This window comes from Hyla sarda, chromosome 5 (genome assembly GCF_029499605.1).
Source record: "Hyla sarda isolate aHylSar1 chromosome 5, aHylSar1.hap1, whole genome shotgun sequence".
NCBI lineage: Eukaryota > Metazoa > Chordata > Amphibia > Anura > Hylidae > Hyla > Hyla sarda.
In genome coordinates, this window is record NC_079193.1 from 54,787,390 (window position 1) to 54,805,828 (window position 18,439).

Sequence of the window (18,439 nt, forward strand, 5' to 3'; positions counted from 1 at the left end):
TATGTATGAGATGTATGATATGGGTGGCGGCGACGGTGTATGTATGATGTGTGTATATATGTATTATGTGTGTGTAGGATGTGTGTTTGTATGATGTGTGTATGTCTGTAATGGATGTATGATAGATGTGTGTATGTATGATGTGTATATATGTATGATGTGTGAAGGATGTGTATGTATGTGTGTATGTATGAAATGTGTGTATGATGTGTGCATGTATATAGGATGTGTGTGTAGGATGTGTATATGTATGATGTGTATATGTCATGTATGATTGATGTATTAGGGATCGACCGATATCGATTTTTTAGGGCCGATACCGATAATCTGTGGAGGTTAGGACCGAAAGCCGATAATTTATACCGATATTCCGGTATAAGTTATCGGCTATCTATCTCCCCTCCGCGACACCGCTGCAGATCATTGATTTAAAGCAGGCGCTTTAAATAAATGAACAGCAGCGGCTTTTGCGGTGCCATAGGCCGCCACCCGCTTCTCTCCCCCTGCCTGTCCAGGTGTCCTCCTGAGTCCTATCACCGCCACCGCGACCACCGCCGCACCGTGCCCCCCACCGCCGCACCGCACCAGCCCCATTGCCTCCCCCATCCCCGGTTTTATAATTACCTGTTCCCGGGGCCCAGGGTCCATGCTACATCTGGCTCCGGTGGCGTCCTCCTGATCTGTCACCGTACGCAGTGGCGGTGACGTCACGTTGAGGACGTCACTTGTCATTGCGCAGTGCACAGCGTAACACAGTACTCAGCAGGAGCCAGAAGTAGCGTGGACCCCGCCCCCCCGGAACAGGTAATTATAAAACCGGGGATGGGGGAGGCAATGGGGCCGGTGCGGTGGGTCGGTGGGGGGTCAGCGGTGGGTCGTGGGGGGGCGGTCGCGGTGCGGTGGTGGGGGCGGTGTGGGGGCGGGGCATTATCGGATTATTGGCAAGGTAATTGCCGATACCGATAACGCCCAAAATCGTGAATTTTGGCCGATAATATGATAGATGTGTGTAAGCTAGACAGATGTATGTATCATGTGTGTGTATGTATGATTGTATGTATAATGTGTATTTGTATGATGTGTGTATGTATGTAATATATGTATGATAGATGTGTGTAAGCTAGATGTATATATGTATGTATGATATGTGCATATATGTATTGTGTGTATTATTGCGTGTGTATGATGATGTGCGTGTATATGTATCTTGTCTGTATGTATGATGTTTTTGTATAAATGATGTGTATGTGGATTGTGTGTGTCTGTATAATGTGTGTATTTATGTATGTATGTATGATGTGTGTATGTAATGTATGATGTGGGGGGCTTCGGGTGTATGTATGATGTGTAGGTATATGTATGATGTATGTATGTATGTAGGATGTGTGTGTATGCATGATGTGTGTGTCTGAAATGTGTGATGTGGGGGGTAGCGACGGGTGTATGTATGATGTGTGCATATATATGTATGATGTGTGTGTAGGATGTGTTTATGTATGATAGATTTGTGTAAGCTAGACAAATGTATGTATGTATGATGTGTGTATGTATGATGTATGTGTGTAATCTAGACGGATGTATGTATGATGTGTGTATGTATTATGTATGTAAGATGTATGTATGTATGATGTATGTGTGTAAGTTAGACGGATGTATGTATGATGTGTATGTATGTATGATTGTGTATGTATTATGTGTGTAGGATGTGTGTAAGAGGGGTTAATTATTTTCCAAAGCAGGCTAGTATAAGAAGAAAAACAGATATCCATACTCACCACCAGGTATGGAACTCGATGCTCCTATACGGATGCGGCCACCGGACTGAGGCTCCAGAAAGGCTTGTGTGCTCACAGGCTATAACCGGTCATTTCAAGCGTGTGTGCTTATTTGAGGCAGGAAGAAGCGCACACGCGCAAAATTACCGATTATAGCCTCTGAGCACACAAGCCTTTCTGGAGCCTCAGTCCGGTGGCCGCATCCGTATAGGAGCATCGAGTTCCTTTCCCGGTGGTGAGTGCGGATATCTATTTTTCTTCTTATACCCGGTATGATAGAAGTGTGTATGTATGATAGATGTGTGTAAGCTAGACGAATGTATGTATGATGTGTGTGTGTATGTATGTGTCACGATGCCGGCTGGCAGGAGGTGGATCCTCTGTGCCAGAGAGGGATGGCGAGGACCGTGCTAGTGGACCGGTTCTAAGACACTACTGGTTTTCACCAGAGCCCGCCGCAAAGCGGGATGGTCTTGCTGCGGCGGTAGTGACCAGGTCGTATCCACTAGCAACGGCACCTCTCTGGCTGCTGAAGATAGGCGAGGTACAAGGGAGTAGGCAGAAGCAAAGTCGGACGTAGCAGAAGGTCGGGGGCAGGCGGCAAGGTTCGTAGTCAGGGGAGATAGCAATAGTACTGGTACACAGGGTATAAACACACAAAGAACGCTTTCACTGGCACTAAGGCAACAAGATCCGGCAAGGGAGTGCAAGGGAGGAGACTAGATATAAGCAGGGAACAGGTGGGAACCAATTAAGCTAATTGGGCCAGGCACCAATCATTGGTGCACTGGCCCTTTAAGTCTCAGGGAGCTGGCGCGCGCGCGCCCTAGAGAGCGGAGCCGCGCGCGCCAGCACATGACCGCAGGAGACGGGAACGGGTAAGTGACCTGGGATGCGACTCGCAAGCGGGCGCGTCCCGCTGTGCGAATCGCATCCCCAACGGCCATGGCAGAGCAGCGCTCCCGGTCAGCGCTGACCGGGGAGCTGCAGGGAGAAGGACGCCGTGAGCGCTCCGGGGAGGAGCGGGGACCCGGAGTGCTAGGCGTAACAGTACCCCCCCCCTTAGGTCTCCCCTTCTCTTTATCGGGTAACTGCCTCCCCTGGGATGAGGACACCGGGAAAGGATGGAGGGATTCCTCAACGGCAGGCAGAACCGCAGGAGTAGGAATGGGGAGAGCGGGCAGAGGGCGGGACCTGGCACGGGGCAGTGTGACACCAGGACGAGGGCCATGAGGGGACACAGAAGCTTGCCTGATGGAACTGGGAGGGGGGGAGGGGCATTTCCTGTGGCAGGCAGAGTCCTTAATGACCTTAGGGGGACCAGATACAGGAGGAACCACAGAGTTACGGCAAGGGTTACTGGGAACCGGTTTTAGACAGTTCTTGGAACAAGAGGACCCCCAACTCTTGATCTCCCCAGTGGACCAATCCAGGGTTGGGGAATGAAGTTGAAGCCAGGGAAGTCCAAGGAGAATTTCCGAGGTGCAATTGGGGAGGACCAAAAGTTCAATCCTCTCGTGGTGAGATCCGATGCTCATAAGAAGGGGCTCCGTGCGGAAACGTATGGTACAGTCCACCCTGGCTCCGTTGACCGCGGAAATGTGGAGTGGCTTGACAAGACGGGTCACCGGAATCCGGAATTTATTCACAAAGGAGTCCCGAATAAAATTCCCAGAAGCTCCAGAGTCCAGGCAGGCCACGGCTGAGAGGGGAGAGCTGGCTGAAGTGGAAATCCGAACAGGTACCGTGAGACGTGGAGAAGCCGACTTGGCATCAAGAGACGCCACACCCACGAGAGCTGAGTGCGAGCGTGCGTTTCCCAGACGTGGAGGACGGATTGGGCAATCCACCAGAAAATGTTCAGTACTGGCACAGTACAAACAAAGATTCTCTTCCTTACGGCGATTCCTCTCTTCCAGGGTCAGGCGAGACCGATCCACTTGCATGGCCTCCTCGGCGGGAGGCCTAGGCGCAGATTGCAGTGGAGACTGTGGGAGAGGTGTCCAGAGATCTAAGTCCTTTTCCTGGCGGAGCTCTTGATGCCTCTCAGAAAAACGCATGTCAATGCGAGTGGCTAGATGAATGAGTTCATGCAGGTTAGCAGGAGTCTCTCGTGCGGCCAGAACATCCTTAATGTTGCTGGATAGGCCTTTTTTAAAGGTCGCGCAGAGAGCCTCATTATTCCAGGATAGTTCAGAAGCAAGAGTACGGAATTGTATGGCGTACTCGCCAACGGAGGAATTACCCTGGACCAGGTTCAGCAGGGCAGTCTCAGCAGAAGAGGCTCGGGCAGGTTCCTCAAAGACACTTCGAATTTCCGAGAAGAAGGAGTGTACAGAGGCAGTGACAGGGTCATCGCGGTCCCAGAGCGGTGTGGCCCATGACAGGGCTTTTCCAGACAGAAGGCTGACTACGAAAGCCACCTTAGACCTTTCAGTAGGAAACTGATCCGACATCATCTCCAGATGCAGGGAACATTGGGAAAGGAAGCCACGGCAAAACTTAGAGTCCCCATTAAATTTGTCCGGCAAAGACAGGCGGAGGCTAGGAGTGGCCACTCGCTGCGGAAGAGGTGCAGGAGCTGGCGGAGGAGATGGTTGCTGCTGCTGTAGCTGAGACTGAATCTGCTGTAGCTGCGACTGGAGTTGCTGAGTCATGGTGGTCAAGTACGACAGCTGGTGATCTTGTTGGGCAATCTGTCGGGCTTGCTGGGCGACCAGTGTGGGGAGGTCGGCGATAACAGGCAGAGGAACTTCAGCGGGATCCATGGCCGGATCTACTGTCACGATGCCGGCTGGCAGGAGGTGGATCCTCTGTGCCAGAGAGGGATGGCGAGGACCGTGCTAGTGGACCGGTTCTAAGACACTACTGGTTTTCACCAGAGCCCGCCGCAAAGCGGGATGGTCTTGCTGCGGCGGTAGTGACCAGGTCGTATCCACTAGCAACGGCACCTCTCTGGCTGCTGAAGATAGGCGAGGTACAAGGGAGTAGGCAGAAGCAAAGTCGGACGTAGCAGAAGGTCGGGGGCAGACGGCAAGGTTCGTAGTCAGGGGAGATAGCAATAGTACTGGTACACAGGGTATAAACACACAAAGAACGCTTTCACTGGCACTAAGGCAACAAGATCCGGCAAGGGAGTGCAAGGGAGGAGACTAGATATAAGCAGGGAACAGGTGGGAACCAATTAAGCTAATTGGGCCAGGCACCAATCATTGGTGCACTGGCCCTTTAAGTCTCAGGGAGCTGGCGCGCGCGCGCCCTAGAGAGCGGAGCCGCGCGCGCCAGCACATGACCGCAGGAGACGGGAACGGGTAAGTGACCTGGGATGCGACTCGCAAGCGGGCGCGTCCCGCTGTGCGAATCGCATCCCCAACGGCCATGGCAGAGCAGCGCTCCCGGTCAGCGCTGACCGGGGAGCTGCAGGGAGAAGGACGCCGTGAGCGCTCCGGGGAGGAGCGGGGACCCGGAGCGCTAGGCGTAACAGTATGATTTTGTGTGTATTATGTGTCTATGTATGTGTGATGTTTGCATGCATGTATGATGTGTGTATGTATGATAGATGTGTGTATGTGTGTACCTAAAAGAAGCTGCTGCTACTACTATTACCTACCTAAAGTGGGCTGCTACTTCTACTACCTAAAGGGGGCTTCTACTACTACTACCTAGCGGGGCTGCTGCTACTACTACCTAAATGGGGGCTGCTACTACCTAAATGGGGGTTGCTGCTACTTTAAGTGGCGGCTTCTACTACTATACAGTGGTCCCTCAAGTTACAATACTAATTGGTTCCAGAACGACCATTGTATGGTGAAACCATTGCATGTTGAGACCATAACCTGGTAATTTGTTCTCAAGCTACCAAATTGTCACCCAAAAATAGGAAAAAGTGAGGATAAAAGAACAATAAGTAGATAAATAAGGGTTGGTTCACACTACATTTTGACTCTAAGATCACCGGATCCGGCGGGGAGGAGTGAAAAAGATAGTGACTCATTTTTGCCCCGTATCCCGATATACCATGGTTTTAGACGCCTAGTCATAGGTGGCTGCTATTGCCTACAGAGGGTAAATATCTATAGGTATCTTCACAGGGACCTACAATACCTACAGGTGGCATTTACCTACTTGGGACACCTCCATAATGGGGAAAACCATGTGAAGAGATCTACTTAATAGGGGGGACCTACCTACTCTTCCCCCAATCTGTTTATCTATCCACTCTACTGCGTGAGACACCAAGGGGTTATAATTACTGTATGGACGTCATGACGGTCTGGGCCGGATGGAGAAGAAAAAGGCAATCAGGGGTTTTACCAATACAAGGCCCACACTAATAATCACCTGTGCCACAAATCAGCAATGGCTGTACACTGTATATTGAATGTGGTTTCAAGTAAAGGGTCTTTTACATGGGGTGATTACTGGCCAAATGGGCTCATTATTGCCCAGTTTGAAGCCAATATCACACGTTGAAAATAAAGCCAGAAATTGATTATACATGAGAACATAACTCTTAGTTTTCCCTTTATATGTGTGCACCAATTATGATCTTGTGCTAGCTTTGAATTCATTGATTACAATGAAAAACCTGAATGTGTGTACACACCCTAAAAGGCCAAGTGACCAGGCGATAGATGAGGAAACGATAGTTCTTTGGCTTCTTTTGTGCGACCATATAAATCAACTTAGTCAGCTTTACTTCTCTCCATGTAAATAGAAACATAAAAGTAACAGAAGGGCACCCCCCAGTGCAACACCACTGATAACACCTTGTGATCCACACCTCAGGTTTATCTACCAACCTTATAGGGTTAGGCTTTATGAGGCACAACACTATTGAGGGCTTTGTCTAAATATCTGTCCACTTCAGCTACTCCTAAAGTTATCTATGATGACCCCCACAAAGGGAAGGTTGGTACAGAATTACATCAGCCAAGACATGACTGGTAGGTAGGTACTTCAGCATAACATCAGTCACTCTGGAGCCTTGTTGTATGCATATGAAGCTCACAACCAAATCAGGGAATAACCCCACCATAGCTGGACTTTTCTTAACTTTATTATGAATTGAGTGGAACCTTTATCAAGCATACTTGCATACTAATATGGGACTAAGTTTTTTTGGAGACTTTAATATCGACAGTCTACATGTTTTAGCTAAGTAAAGGGCAGAGGTGCTTAAGTGAGCAACACAGCCTCTTTTTTACCAAGCAAAGCACCATACAATTTCTAGTGCCTGTGTCTGGTGTGACAAATGGGCAGGATCCAGCTAAAAAGGCTGTTGGAACGCCACTTGAATGTCACCTTTGTAGAAGGAAACACTTACGGGCAGACTGGACAATGTAGCTCCACAGCCTTGTTACAGATTACAGTCAAAAGGGGTTACCCCAGACGATCCCTGCCGTTTAGGTGGGCTCTCACAGGTCTGCTGCAGTGTGCAGAGAATTGAGTAGGGTAGTGTAAACTAAGTGTAGAATGGCGGTAGACCAGACCTGGTTAAAATGAACATTAACAGTCTCATTGACCCAAGCAAGAACAAGCAATAAGCAAAAACAAATTCAGTTTCAATGATAATCCAGATCCAATAATTTGGCACGTAACCAACAGCTTGTCTGGATAAAGCAAGTGCTCACCCTGGTGTTAGTGGTGAGGTAAGGGGGTCTCAGAGCTCCTCTCTACTCAGCCACAAGGAAGAAATTAAGGTTACTCTGTCTAAAAGGTAACCATTTCCAAAGGGGTACTGTCTGCATCACCAGTTGGCTCCCTGCAGAACACTATTCTTACTTGTAGTTCCTCAACTTTTCTACAATTCCCAACTGCGGGGTGTTGACTAATTGAACAGACCCAGCCAAAAGCCCATCTGGTCCCAGATTGTTATAGGGCACTCATATTCACATTTGAATCCTTAATGACTTGCAATATGGCCCTCTTTGACATTGACACTCCCTGAAGAGTTTTTTAGACAATATGGCCTTCTTGACCACTAGATTTAAAGAATATTTGTGCTCCTGGCTGCAAACATTGCATATGTACCTGTATAAATGATTACAGCTAGCTTACTAGCTTACCACAGCAGTCAGGAGTGTGCCATAAACCTACCCTATAGATGAATAAATAAAATAAGGGAGGATTTAGCAAAAGTCACGTACCTCCCGCCTTAAGGTGCAGGGGCATTGTATGCTCATGTATACTCGCACAAATATATACTCGTATACTCGCACAAATACAGCCTTTATTGTTACTAAGAACCCCTTGGATGGAACTGATAATCCCTTCTTGTTACCTCTGCTGGGGTGCAAACTAATGCAACTGGCTTCTATTTTGACTTCTGGTGTCATGAGTCTGAGTTATCTAGCTCAGGGTGTAGGGTCTAAGTTATCCTAATGTCTAGTGTCTCTTCCGAGGTGATTGTGAGACAAAGTTATCCTACAATATTTTTTTACAGTTTGAGCCACATTATTTTAGGGAATCTACTGACGTTTCTGCAACCGATGGAGGAAATGACCCAATACACAGAAGTGCTGAATTTCTACAGAGAACCAGCAACAAATGAGTTCAAAGGGGATGTCTAATCCAGTCACCCTGCCAACATGTCTGCAGACACCAATTTGGATTCACACTACGTTTTGAGCTTACGGGGACCGGATCCGGCTGGTGGGAGTGAAAACTGGGTGCTATGGTATCCCAGCCGGACCTTGCCACAATCTCATTCATTTGAATGAGCCGACCAGAGTCAGATAGTGACTCCGGTCGTCTCATTTTTGCCCCACATCCGGTTTCCTGACTGGACCTAACCACCAGTATAAACTGACCAACAGGTGTACAGTGCAGGAACCAGACCTATGAACACTGCAAGAATTCTGAGAGAAGCTCAGAAACAGATTTCCTGGATTTAGGGACTATTTACTATATCAGTCGGTGGGCATAAATGTATGGATTGGAGTGTGCATTAGAGTGCTGTGCGGCTCTCGGTAGAATAATAATGTGATGTAAACTTTTTGCTGATCCTGACCGTATGCTATGTTCCTGCTATTTCTTGACAGCATGTACAGGTCATATGACAAAAACCGTTCTGTATTGCCATAGTGCCTCCTACCTCACACTCATTATCTGCTGAATGTAATACTTGTGTCACATGCACAGAACTAAAGAACACAACCACAGTTCTATAATAAAACAGTATTGCATAATATATAGTATTAAGCAATCAAAAGAGAGCACTCACCCATTCGTGGAGATCAAGTCTTCTTTATTTCATAAGTGCAGATCTTATTTCATAAGTGCAGCTGGAGAGACAGACAAAGGAATGGTGGGCAACTGCCATTTCCTCCGTCACTACGCACTTCTTCGGGCCGGTGGTACCACCGGCCCAAAGAAGTGTGTAGTGACACAGGAAACGGCCTAATCGCGCTGTCTGAATCTTAAATTTTAATTTGAGTCTTTCAGTATCCACACTCATAGCACTGCACAGGGTTAAAACTACTCGGAAACATCACATTCACATCACACGCACTTGTTGAACATGTTGCTTAGGAGTCCAGGGCGATGCCAGATGTTACACTGTAGAAAATTGGATCTTATGAAATTCATACAGTTTTCTGGCCATGCTGTGTTCTTTCTTAAATCATTATTTGCCTTTTTGGCTGCAGGTCTGTGGGGTCTATGGCTGTGTTTTTTTTTATTCGATATTAAATTTTTCCTACTACAATTTTTTTATCGAATTGCAATTGTTGTAAAACCTAAGCAAAATACATGTGTTTTTTTTTCCCCATTTGTTTCTTAGTGTAGTGTTTAGCTCCCCATAAATTAGATGAATGCATTATATCAGGATAAGGGACTTATAATTATTGATTAGGGTTACATTTTGTATAGAGAGATTTAAAGGAGAATTCCAGCCAATGCTAAGTTATCCCCTATCCATAGGATAGGGAAGAAGTAGTTGATCACGTTCGTCAGACCGCCGAAAACCCCGGCGATCTCCGGAACGGTACCTGGCGCTCTGTGAGGAGCGCTTGCTGCAGATGGCATGAGCGCCATTCATTTATATGGAAGCGCCGAAAAGACACAAGTACAGCACTCAGGCATCACTGGCGCTACCATAGAAATGAATAGAGCACATGCCATCTACCGGTCGTACCCCGCGCAATAGGGGATAACTTAGCTTTGGCTGAGTTCTCCGTTAATCTATAAACCTATATAAGTCCCAACTTAATTTGCATGTGACAACTGGATTGACATGTTGCCAGGGAGGTTTGCAGCAGCACACCATTCACTCTCTGGCTGTCTATCAAATACAACCTTTTCTCTATAGAAGTCTATGCAGCGAAAAGGTCGGTTCTGCCGGGGATTTCCCTGGCTTATAACTAGGAGTAAGACCCGGTATGATCAAAACTTTTGACATGTCTGGGCAACATATTTTACGTTTTTTTTTTTTTTTATGGATACACACATGAATGTAGACAAGTTCGGTATGTTACCATTTTTTGTGGAGTACATATTGTTTTTATAAGGTACATGCTTGTGTGCGCATTTACATTGTAAATGTTAATTTTTGTGTAATTCTTGCTTATAATCATTGTTTGATGCAAAGCTGCATGAAGGTGATTGTGGTAATTTATTATTAAAGTGTACCTCTCGTTAACAAAAACATTTTATATAATGTAGATAATACCATTATATGTATATTTGTATTATACATTGGTTAAAACATTTGTATATTTTTGTCCCTACAGCTATTGTCTGTGTGTCTGGGTGAGGAGTCCAAATACAGGAAGTGAGGGCGGACAAGCAGGGCTCTGTACACTGAGGACAAGCAGGGCTCTGTACACTGAGGACAAGCAGGGCTCTACACTGAGGACAGGTAGGGCTCTGTGCACAGAGGAAAGGCAGGGCTCTGTACACTGAGGAAAGGCAGGGCTCTGTACACTGAGGACAAGCAGGGCTCTGTACACTGTGGACAAGCAGGGCTCTGTACACTGAGGGCAAGCAGGGCTCTGTGCACTGAGGATAAACAGGGCTCTGTGCAGTGAAGACAAGCAGGACTCTGTACACTGAGGATAAGCAGGTCTCTGTACACTGAGGACAAGCAGGGCTCTGTGCATTGAGGACAAGCAGGGCTCTGTGCACTGAGGACAAGCAGGGCTCTGTACACTGAGGGCAAGCAGGGCTCTGTACACTGAGAAAGGCAGGGCTCTGTACACTGAGGACAAGCAGGGCTCTGTACACTGAGGACAAGCAGGGCTCTGTACACTGAGGACAAGCAGGGTACTGTACACTGAGGACAAGCAGGGCTCTGTACACTGAGGGCAAGCAGGGCTCTGTACACTGAGGACAAGCAGGGCTCTGTACACTGTGGACAAGCAGGTCTCTGTACACTGAGGACAAGCAGGTCTCTGTGCACTAAGGACAAGCAGGGCACTGTGCAGTGAGGACAAGCAGGGCTCTGTACACTGAGAACAAGCAGGGCTCTGTACACTGAGGAGAAGCAGGGCTCTGTACACTGAGGGCAAGCAGGGCTCTGTACACTGAGGGCAAGCAGGGCTCTGTACACTGAAGACAAGCAGGGCTCTGTACACTGAGCACAAGCAGGGCTCTGTACACTGAGGACAAGCAGGGCTCTGTACACTGAAGAGAAGCAGGGCTTTGTACACTGAGGACAAGCAGGGCTCTGTGCACTGAAGACAAGCAGGGCTCTGCACACTGAGGACAAGCAGGGCTCTATGTACTGAGGACAAGCAGGGCTCTGTGCACTGAGGACAAGCAGGGCTCTGTACATTGAGGACAAGCAGGGCTCTGTACACTGAGGGCAAGCAGGGCTCTGTACACTGAGGGCAAGCAGGGCTTTGTACACTGAGGCTCTGAGACACACTCCCGCCTCACACATGAGGATGATTGACAAGCCAAAAGCCTGCACACATCCCTGCTTGTCCTGCTCTCACTTCCTGTATTTGGTCTCCTCATAGAGACACACAGGCAATAGCTGCAGGGACAATATTTTTTCACCCAAAAATATACAATATTTTAAGTTTTCAGTTTTATGTGTATACACAACATATTGTGTGCTTTTATATAATGTAGACTTTGGTAACAATGCAGCTATTTGTGGTGAGTAGCATACCGTACATATCTTTACGGCATTTGTTTCATTGTTTTAGAGATCACACATTTTGTTGATGTAGATGATTATAATACTGTATATATAAACTTTTACTTCTTGATTATTTTAACTTTTTTTTGTATGTTATAATCTGCTTGGATATGAGTTTTCTGTATAAGTGTATGATTTAATATATTCTATTTATATTTCTAAGAGAGAAGATTACACATACAACAATCTCTTTACATTTCCACCAGGAAGATTAATAATAGATGATTAGATTTAGATGGTACATTTCTTCTTAACCTGCTCAAATCATTCTTTCTGATTTAAAAGTGCAACACTTGTCCAGGTGCAATTATTACCCACCTTCCCCAATAGTCATGCGTGCTCGGTTAGCCAAGTGTGCCTGCTTTTAATGAAGAATATTTGCATATTTTTAATTAAAGGGGCAGTCCATTGGTGAAAACCTTATCCCCTATCCTAAAGATAGGGGATACATTTCAGATCGCGGGGGTCTGACCTCTGGGGCACCCCGCGATCTCTCTGTACGGGGACCAGGCTCGCTGGCCAGATTTTTCCTCCTCACCTTCTAAAAATCATAACACTTTCAATTATCCTCCACTAATCATCCAGGACAGGTATGCTTAATTAACCAAAGGAACTGAAAAGGATACAATAGGCGGGTATTCAGACCTGGGAACCTCGTCCTGCGGTGGTGCTAGGACCAACGAAATAAGTGTCAGAACAAAGCAATATATACCAACAAAGGTAATCCTGCACTCACCGCCCAGGTACTGTACGTTCAGCTCATCTCACAGCGAGCAGCATCCGACTTGGCAGACTAGCTTGGCGTGGGGCGCTCAGAGGCGACTGCCGGCAAGTTCGCACACAATGGCGCTTCTTCCGGCCTTGCGAATTTTTTTACGTGTATGCCATTAACCGTGTGGTTTACTTAAAGGGGTTCTCCTTGCTTAGACATCTTATCCCCTATCCAAAGGATAGGGGATAAGATGCCTGATCGCGGGAGTCCCGCCGCTGGGGACCCCCGTGATCTTGCACGCGGCACCCCGTTTGTAATCAGTCCCCGGAGCATGTTCGCTCCGGGTCTGATTACTGTCGATCACGGGGCCGGCGGCGTGTGACATCACGCCTCCGCCCCCGTGTGACCTCACGCTCCGCCCCTCAATGCAAGTCTATAGGAGGGGGCGTGACATGTAGATCCCTGTGTGTCTGCTCGTAGCGGTAGATTGCTGCTGTAGCGGCCACTGGGTGTAAGTAAGACGTACCTTGATCACTTTGTGACGCCAGGGCACCATTTATCCGGTCCACGGTCCGAAGGTGGGAAGCAGTGTTCCTGAGCCAGACACGATGAGTAAATAAACACACCAATGTCAGGTTATGGTTAACGGCTTTTACTGAGCTTGTGAAGTTGGTAAAACCCAAACAGCTGGCCATAGTGTGAGAGTGCAGCGTACCCCTTGTTGCCGTTCTGAGACTTGTGGTGCTTTTCACCAGATGGAATTATAGAATTTGTGCTTCTAGTAGCTAGGGTCCTTCCAAGGCACTGAAGACAATTCTGCAGGGACATATAGTTGTGGTCATCCAGTACAGGGTGGTGTTTCCCTGTACTCTCCTGCCCTGTCAGGCAGTGTCCCTCAGTGTCCCCAGCAGTTGTTTTCCCCTATGTAAATATGTTATGCATTTTATTGTATGTTTTAACTTTAATAAATGTACCATGTGATTGTTACCCGGGAGGCACTAATGACCAGCTGACCCCAAAGGTGACCTATGGGCTCCCTGCTAGTCTCCCCCGTATAAACCCTGGGTGGAGCTGGCCTCACTCTCTTTGAGCTCTGGCTCTTGTTCCTGAGGTCCAATGCAGTCAAGTCGTCTTAGTGTGTGTGTCCTGACCAGTGGAAGCCTCAAGTCAAGTTCTGCGGCCACAAGTCAAGTATTCAGTAACCTAAAGTCACAGCCCTGTCAGTCAAGTCAAGACTATTGTCTATACGGCGTGGCCTGCACTAAATTCTCCAAGCAAACCTATGAGGTCTCTGTGTCACTGGTGACTGGTGACCTCGTAGGGTAACAACATCTGCCGTATCAGGAACTGTCCATGGACACGGACAGAGGTGTCAACAGAGAGCACTGTGGACAAGACAAAAAAATAATTAAAAAAGAATAGAATTTCCTCTGTAGCATACAGCTGCTACTAAGTACTGGAAGGGTAAAGATTTTTTAAAAGAATTAATTTACAAATCTGTTTAACTTCCTGGCACCAGTTCATTTAAAAAAAATAAAGTTTTCTAACGGAATACCCCTTTAAACCTACATACATGTAACAATAACAATAAAGAAAATATATTATTCTCATTTTCCAATATATACATAATTAATATTGATAAGGAACGCCAGTAAGCCTACCACTCTGTGCTGCCAGGCTGCCTGAGTCAGTCCTCAACCACGGGACAGCCACTTGTGCTAGGACACCCCATTGCTACAAGCAGACAACACAGGACACATGGGCAATGCAGGAGGCTCACTCTAGGGACGGTCAGTAGCGCATTTGCAGCGTCAAGTACAGTAAATGGATGGGATACCAAAGAAGGGGCTTCCTTTTTTCCAGGACATCACTCTTTACAGCAGTGTTTCCCAACCAGGCTATGCTCCACAGGCATAGCAGTTGTCAGGGGACCCAACAAGAGGTGAAGTGCAGTTAGTGATGACTATGGATGATGGAAGAAGAGCATGGAAATGGAAATCACTGGAAAGGAAAATTACATTTTGGTTAGAGTCACACAAAGCACATCCGCAGCGTATTTGACACGGGTAGCTCTGTGTGTCAGCTCGTGACTGCCGGCAGGAAATCCGTCGTTAAGAGCATACATATTATCCTTAGGATAGAGAATAACTATGTGATTGTGAGGGGGGTCAGACTGCTAACCTGCAGTCTCAAGAATGTGGACCCAGATATCCTGGCACGATTGAGGGACATGCTGCGCATACATGTTGCTGCTCCATTTATTCTCTATGGGATCTGCGGAGATAGCTGAATGTTGTGCGTCTCTGCATTTTGTCAGGAGACTTTGGAGTGCCAGCAGATGGATCCCCTGTGATCACATACTTATCCCCTAGCTTGAGGATGGGGGATTACTTGTAATCGTGGGACAGCCATAGAAATAAGGGAGAGTACAGGTATTGATGACTTTGGAGATTGTAAGAAGAGCAGCGTTGTGTAAAAAAAAAACATTTGACATGTCCTAGAGACGAGTTTTGATCAGTCCAAATCTTAGTGATCATAACTTGTGATCACTAGAATGAGCAAGAAGAGAAGGTCCCATCCAGGGGCGTAGCTAGAAACAAAAGGGCCCAGATGCCAAAAATTGCCCTGGATCAGCCGGGACCAGCAGCGGCTGATATAACCCTCTCCATCCCAGATGTTTACTCTGTGTCATCACGACACATGAATCATGAGTCATGATGCGCAGAGCCCTGCTGCCTGTCGCTGCCAGTCCACCACAGCAACACAGCTGAGACACCCCAGCTCAGCAAGGGGCCGCCAGCACATATACATCAGCTCACAGACCCCAGTTAAATTTCAGAAATTTTAATAGTCTGAGGTGACATAATTGGCAAAGGAAGAAGCCCCTTGGCATGTACTGATCCTGTGAGAGACCATGAGGCTGGACATGATACAAACAGTATAGAAATCCCAGGTAGGAGGCCGTGGCTGTGAGCAGGACACCTTGCAGGAAGCCTAGTGGGCACACAAGGAAGCAAAGTAGGAGGATGGCTGCCAAGGCTGCCAGGACAGCAACAAAAAAGCATCATACTTGTCCTCAATGTTTGCAGGTCTGCAGGGTTTTCTATTTTCCCTTGAAGCAGTCAGGTGATTCTCTCCTCCCGACAGAGACATTTTATAATAATTTTATGTATTTAGAACATTTGTAGTTTTTTTTTTCACTTCTATTCAAAAATTTGAGATACGTAATGTATTGTTACACTTTATAAATGTTGTTACAAAACTATTAACAGAAGAAGCCATCACTCTCCTAAGGCTAAACCAAGCTCATAGTTTTCATTGTTTCATTGTATATTTTTGGGAAGTAAAAAGCCTAGGAGAGGGTCAATGAGATAAAGTTTTAGGGTATTCGTTAAGGAAGGTCATTTATGTTACCGTAAAATACTTTTTTGTGGTAACAGGGAGGGTGCAAGGTAGACTTGTCAAAACATGCGCCAGGGCACCGTTAACCTATACACAGTCTGAGGTGGAGACAGCTTCTCCTGGGCTAGACACGGGGGGTAAGAAACATACCAACGTTGGGTTACGGATAACTGTCTTTTACTAAGCAGGTGTAGATGGTACAACACACAGTACGGACCAGAGTAGAAGGGATACAGTGTAATCCTTGGGAGCCCTGTTGCCTTGCTGGGACTTATGGTGCTTTTCACCCACTGGAATTATATAGACTTGAGATTGGAGACATGAAGATATCCCACACTGACTGGGGTTCTCACAAGGTCTAATTACTAACACCGCCAGGGTTTGACTTGCCAACTGTACGTGGAAACACTTGTGGAATGGCACCACACACGTCTTCCACCTCCTTTCCACACTGTAGCTAAGACTCAACTCACTCCTCAACTGGGGCAACTCCTCCCACCCTACACTATATACTGGTCAATTTAGGGATTCCAATTGGGCAGACAGGGTCACCTGATTACTACTGCATCTCCTGCTTAAATGTGCAGTACATAAATAACATAGTGAATACAGTAAATAAAGTGCATAGTAAACATGATAATAGTAGGTCCAACACAGGAGCAACAATCATGCCTCAGGAGATCCACAGCCCACAGGACAGCCTTTGGTGCTGGGACACCATATTATTAAAATAAATGCCTTCAATAAAAAGTGGAAGATATCCAAGTAAGACTGACACTAGAAGTTTTCAATTGTTCTTCATAGAAACATTTTCATCCTCTTTAGACAAATGGTATTATACCAGTTTTAAAGGAAATCTTTCACATGGAAAACACTGTCCAATCTGCAGGTATGGTGTTATAGATCAAGAGGAGCTGAGCAAATTATATAGTTTTGTGGGAAAACTTCCAGGATAACTTCTCATTTATTCTTTGAAATCTCTGCTTATTCTGGGCTAAGTAGTCTTTACGGCCCCCTGACAAAGCGTCCGTAGCTTAGCCCTTAGCGAAACATACGTTGGTGTAGGTGCACATGGGTTTGACTCTGCACATGTGTTACGCCTAGCGCTCCGGGTCCCCGCTCCTCCCCGGAGCGCTCACGGCGTCTCTCTCCCTGCAGCGCCCCGGTCAGTCCCGCTGACCGGGAGCGCTGCACTGTCATGGCCGTCGGGGATGCGATTCGCACAGCGGGACGCGCCCGCTCGCGAATCGCATCCCAGGTCACTTACCCGTCCCGGTCCCCTGCTGTCATGTGCTGGCGCGCGCGGCTCTGCTCTCTAGGGCGCGCGCGCGCCAGCTCTCTGAGACTTATAGGGCCAGTGCACCAATGATTGGTGCCTGGCCCAATTAGCTTAATTGGCTTCCACCTGCTCCCTGGCTATATCTGATCTCCTCCCTTGCACTCCCTTGCCGGATCTTGTTGCCTTGTGCCAGTGAAAGCGTTTAGTGTGTCCAAAGCCTGTGTACCTGAACTTCTGCTATCCATCCTGACTACGAACCTTGCCGCCTGCCCCCGACCTTCTGCTACGTCTGACCTTGCCTCTGCCTAGTCCTTCTGTCCCACGCCTTCTCAGCAGTCAGTGAGGTTGAGCCGTTGCTAGTGGATACGACCTGGTTGCTACTGCCGCAGCAAGACCATCCCGCTTTGCGGCGGGCTCTGGTGAAAACCAGTAGCCTCTTAGAACCGGTCCACTAGCACGGTCCACGCCAATCCCTCGCTGACACAGCGGATCCACAACCCGTAAGCCGAATCGTGACAGTAGATCTGGCCATGGATCCCGCTGAGGTGCCGCTGCCAAGTCTCGCTGACCTTACCACGGTGGTCGCTCAGCAATCGCAGCAAATTGCCCAACAAGGACAGCAGCTGTCGCAGTTGACCGCTACGTTACAGCAACTTCTGCCTCTGCTACAGCAGCAACCATCTCCTCCGCCAGCTCCTGCACCTCCTCCGCAGCGAGTGGCCGCCCCTAGCCTCCGCTTGTCCCTGCCGGACAAATTTGATGGGGACTCCAGACTCTGCCGTGGATTTTTGTCTCAGTGTTCCCTGCATATGGAGATGTTGTCGGACTTGTTTCCTACAGAACGGTCTAAGGTGGCGTTCGTAGTAAGCCTTCTTTCAGGAAAGGCCTTGTCTTGGGCCACACCGCTCTGGGACCGCAATGATCCTGCCACAGCCACAGTCCAGTCCTTCTTCGCTGAAGTCCGGAGTGTCTTCGAGGAGCCTGCCCGAGCTTCTTCTGCCGAGACTGCCCTGTTGAACCTGGTCCAGGGTAATTCTTCAGTGGGCGAGTACGCCATCCAATTTCGTACTCTTGCTTCCGAGTTATCATGGAATAACGAGGCTCTCTGCGCGACCTTTAAAAAA

The 18,439-nt window shown here is 47.7% G+C and overlaps 1 protein-coding gene across 2 annotated transcripts in view; it reads left to right on the plus strand.

Annotated features, from left to right (window-relative positions):
- The window catches only part of LOC130273167 (isopentenyl-diphosphate Delta-isomerase 1-like), a 110,141-nt gene that overhangs the window by 926 nt on the left and 90,776 nt on the right, over positions 1-18,439 (plus strand). Inside the window, exon 1 of one of the 2 annotated variants that reach the window (XM_056519517.1) lies at positions 10,619-10,635. The exons of the other annotated variant lie outside the window; for it this stretch is intronic. The gene's annotated coding sequence lies outside the window, so the exon portion shown is untranslated. Of the gene's footprint in view, positions 1-10,618; positions 10,636-18,439 lie in introns of those variants that run through there. 2 annotated transcript variants of the gene reach the window in all.